Here is a 5,235-nt window from a genome sequence, read left to right as displayed (position 1 = left end):
CTCTCTCTCTCTCTCTCTCTGTAAAAGAGTAAAGAAAAGAAGGGGAAAGGAGAGAAGAAATAAGAGTACTATTATGCTATTAATAGTACTATTAGGGTAACAGAAATGAATCCTGACTCAAATTAGGGTAATTGTTTTGTGACTGAAATTTAATTCATAAGTGACTTGTACAGTGAATACAATAATCAGATGCATTCTAAAAAAAGAAATCCTATCAGAATTCTTATGTTTAGCTTATGTGAGATTTTTAAAGTGCCCTCTTCTGTTTAATATTGTGCATTACTGTTACTGTTCATCACATGTTCACTACAGAAATACATTCTAGCTTGTGAACCTTAACTTGATCAGGTGTTCCTAGTCTATTCTAAGTCTTCAGGATTGGTAGATAAGATAAGAGTAGAAATCATTATGGGGTTTCAAAGACTATAATCGTTATGGAAGCTGTTTTTTTACATTTTTTCCCCCCATGAAACGTGTGGGTTTGAACTATCCATTTTCCAGTTAGTAGGAGTCACTTAACTGTTGTTAAAACTAGAGCTTCTTCATATGATTTTGGCTCTATTTTATTTAGAATTTGGGGGTGTGTACTTGTGTGCTAAAATAACGAAATAAAATTCCCAGGAGTCTTATGCTCAAGAATAGAGGTAATAAGTAAAATAAAAGAATATATATCTCATCCTTATCATAAAAGTACCCAAGTTTCAGACTACTTAAGAGACTAGTAAACACCGAAGCTGAGCTGGAATTATTAACAGCTTGCAAGTCCCTAAAGATGGCAAGTATTCAGTGGGAGACCATCTTCTCAGATATAATATGCCTGTTGCCATCTAGCTAACTCCAAATCATAGCAACTTTATGTACAGCAGAGCCAAACTTGGCTACATTCCACTAGTCCCTTGCTTAATCTCACTTTTTCTGTCAGTGTGTCAATCCCTCTCATTCAAGGTATTACTCTTCTTCATAGACCTTTCGCTTTTCTAAACATGGTATTTTTTCAAAGCTATGGTTTGATTTCCACTCGACAGTAAACAACAATTACATAACCAAACAACAAAAATTACATAACCAACAGATATTAGACAAAGTATCACCATCTTTGCCTTCTAAGACTGACTTGACTTGACTTCTTTAAATATATTTCTGTACTCTCTTGACAGTCCTCTCTATCTTCGATACTCTTTTCCAACACAACAAGGCATAAGCATCAATTCTCCTTTGGTCTTCGTTACTTACTGTATAACTTTCAGATATATATGAAGCAATTGTAAGCACCATGGCTTGGATCAGAAGTATTTCAGTCTTTAAATTGACAGCTTTGCTATAAAGATAGCTAGCTGTTCAAGCACTGTTTAACAGTAGATTTGTCCAGTGCAATAAATTGTTTGATTTCTTGACTGCTGCTTTGATGATTGTTTATTTTGCCTCTGAGACTGCTCTGACAGCTGATTTTGGGCTCTTTCTCGCCACCATTTCCTTCCAAGTGATTATTGCTGTTGTTATGTTCCATCAAATTAGAACTAACTCATAGCTGACTATTCAGTGGGCTTTTAAGAGACTGTAAATCACATTGAAGTTGCCCATTTCTCCCCAACAGTGCAACTGCTGAATTTGAACTGCTAACATTGGTGTTAGCAATGCAAATCTTTATCTCTGTCATCAGAGTTCCCTGTCTCTTTCCACAGATATTATCAATGTAATTCTTTTGTGTTCCACCAAGTGAAGTCCTTATGTCTAACTTTTATACTTTTTTAAAAGGTATTTACAGTAAATAATTCACTGATTGTACAAAATTCTATCATACAAACTCTGGCCTCATATCAGTCACCAAGGTCATATTTTCCAATTACCAATCCATCTTTTTCCCTAATTTTCCACACAGTCAACAATTTGTATTAATGCATCTCTATAATGTGCTTAATGATTCAAATTTCATTGCAGAAGGTGGCAAAACCTCTCAATTTCGTAAGCTGGGCCAGGAGTAAATAAATATTCACAAATACTTTTTTTTGTTAATTTAAATGAAAATTTACAGAGACTTTGAATTTCCATTCATTCATTGTTGCACTTTTCTCCCTGCCCAGCCCTCTTCCCCAGTTATTTTTTCTCTTTGAAAAGTAAAAGAAGAATTTTTTGATTGTTCTAAAATCCCTCCCCCAGCCAAGTCCAGACCTCTATGCAACCTTTGATCTAGACTCCTTTCTTGACAAGAATACCTAATTATAATATTCACGTTTTCTAAAGGAATTCTTTGTAGCCTAGGAATTAAAATAGTTCTGTTTTCTATTATTTAGTATTTTATTGTTTCTGTTACTCTTTATGAATTTAAAACATGCTGGATTGTTTTCCTTTGCCTATTCTTTTGGGGCCTATGCTCAGTGTTTGACCTAACTCAGTTTCTGACTATCCCTTCTCCCTCTACTCCTCCCCACATTTAATGTCTGATTGTTTAAGTAACTTGACATGAGCTTGGTTTCATAAGGCAGGAAGTACAGGATTTACCTGGTAATCTTAGGTCACTTACTAGTTTCCTTTTCTTCTCAAACATTTAACAAAGCAACCTATGATCTTGTGATGTCTCAGTGAAAGACAGTAGTACCTTTGGCCAGCCTACCTTTCTCTATTTCTTCTGACTTTATTTACATATGAAGCTAATCCTTTTAAATAGATATTTATATTTTCTGATAGCTATGCTATTGACTTTGAACATTATTTAGTGTATTGCAAATATTAAAAGTCATTGAAGTGCTTGAGCTCTAGTGGCCTAGTTGCAAAATGCTGTGAGCCATCCTGAAGGCACAGGGTTCAAGTCCACCAGTTGCTCTGTGGTAGAAGGATGGGCAATCTCTTCCAATGGGATTAATTGCCTCTGAAAACCCACCAGAGGGACAACTATGAGTCAATTCCAACTTGATAACAACAATGCTTTTGTTTACTAGAATTGCTCTTCTATTTTAGAAACTTGAGCTTTAGAACCTATAAGTGTACCAAAAATATTAAAGCAAAGGTTCATATGCCAAATAAAAATTACCTAGAAAGGATGAAAGTCATGCAAATATTGAGGACTTTGGTTCATAGGGTCACTATGAGTTGCCTACGGCTCAACAGCACTTAACAACAACAACAGTTTGACTCAAATACTTCCCTATGATAGAATCCATGACCTCATTTCTGGTGTACTTACTCATGTGAGAAATTGTGGAGAAAGGTAGAGACATTTATAATTATGTGCTTTTTATTTGTTATGTCTTAGTCCATACTTCAGTGGTTTTAGAAATGAATACCTTCTTCTGCTTGCTGTATGAACTATGACGAAGCAGCTGTTGTTTGTTGCTTGAAAAAAATAGAACTGAGCCTCATACCTAAATATCACTGAGAAGACAAAAATGATAACTCTGTTTAGTAGACAGAAGAACTATATAGAAACAATCTGGTACAAAAATGATGAAAAAAATGTGCTGTGAATGAGAACTATATGTTGAAAGACACTTTGACTTTTGGAGTCTCCAGGTATTGCTGGTAAACCAAAACTATAAGAAAGAATGAAAAAAGTCTCTTATGCATAGTTTTCCCAAATACCGTAATATAAATTCTCATACTTTGACCAATTTCAGAGTCAATTTGTAAAATTTCTAGTTATTTAACTATTGGCTCTTAAGAGTTGATATTGATGTTTTCAACACATCAGTGCCTTTGGTTACTGTATGATTCATGCAAATAATAAAACTGGTATCTTGTGACAAATATCTTATAAACAGAATATTAATGATGTAATAATATCAATAGCTGTGATTGACATTATGTGAATAGATATTTAAAGATATGGGAAAGCGAAGTTTGTTTTGTGCCATATATTCAATATTTGGCTATTCTTTCAAAGTATATTTTATCAATTTATTCTCATAAAAATAAGCATATTCTCATTTTAATCAGTGAAAGATAGTAGTACCCTTGGCCAGTCTACCTTTTTCTATTTATTCTGACTTTATTTACATATGAAGTTAATCCTTTTAAATAGATATTTATATTTTCTGCTAGCAATGCTATTGACTTTGAACATTATTTAATGTATTGCAAATATTAAAAGTCATCGAAGTGTTTGCTGTTTGCTCTCAGTAGAGTAGTGTTTTCGTGATGATACTTAAATTTTTGTATTAGTCTGTATTGAAAGTACATGACTTTTCATCCCATGCTTTCTGGAACTGCAAATGAAATTAGTGGAAAATATTTTTCATGAACTTTTGGCATATATTAAACAATTGTGTAATACTGTTAGTTAATATTTTTTCATATAATTTGTTAAAAATTTTCCGGATACACTGAAGATCATTTATGATATTTTCTTGTAGCATTTTTCTCATAATCAATATCTCTTGATTTCTGGATCTCCTGGAGTCAGTCTCTATTATTTTATTTGAAAGTTTTCTAATAGAGATGTGTTAAGCTAGGTTTTTTCCTGCTTCTCTAAAACCCCTAAGAAATTTCCTGATATGAAGAAATACATCCTGGATTGTTGGTCCAAATCTAGGGCTAAAGTACCCTCAGTGGAAATGACTAACTATATAAAGGTCACCTAATCACAGTGCTCTTTGTTCTGGTTTTATTTCAGTTAAGGAAGTTTGTGTTTCTCTGTTCCTTTCCAAGGCTCTTTTCCACCTGAAAAAACAATCTCTTAAACCAAAAGACGTAAAACAACCTAATAAACCAGTTCTATAGGAAACTTTCATCATTTGAATTACTTTCCAATTCAATACACAAATGAAGAGAAACAGCATCAGTGTTGCAACTTCCAAAAACATCTGCGTCATTTCATATTTTACATTTAGCAGCTAGAATTAATTTATAAATGACTACCCAATTTATGTTTATAGTAAATGCAAATTTAAAGTGATTTCTAATGAATAGAAATATTACTTGCAATGAATTCTATTTTCTTAAATTCACAGCTACACTGAGCACATAAAATGTTTAAATGCATTATTATACTTCAGAGAACAGTGTGGAATTCAGATAATCATATTTTTATTACTTAGTTATGCATAACACACATGCACATCTATAAGGAATCACAGACAGTATTTATTCCTAAAAGATATTATGAAATGAAAATTATACACCAGATGGAATCAGTTACGTGAGGAAACGACAGCTTTTTTAACAAATGGTGTAGGCAAAATTGGAAAAGTATCTGCAAAAGACTCAAGCAAGATCCACACCTCACCCCATATTAAAAAAAAA

This window comes from Elephantulus edwardii, unplaced genomic scaffold, assembly GCF_000299155.1.
Source record: "Elephantulus edwardii isolate Elephantulus edwardi_28Jun2011 unplaced genomic scaffold, EleEdw1.0 scaffold00192, whole genome shotgun sequence".
NCBI lineage: Eukaryota > Metazoa > Chordata > Mammalia > Macroscelidea > Macroscelididae > Elephantulus > Elephantulus edwardii.
Note: the sequence above shows the minus strand (reverse complement) of the source record.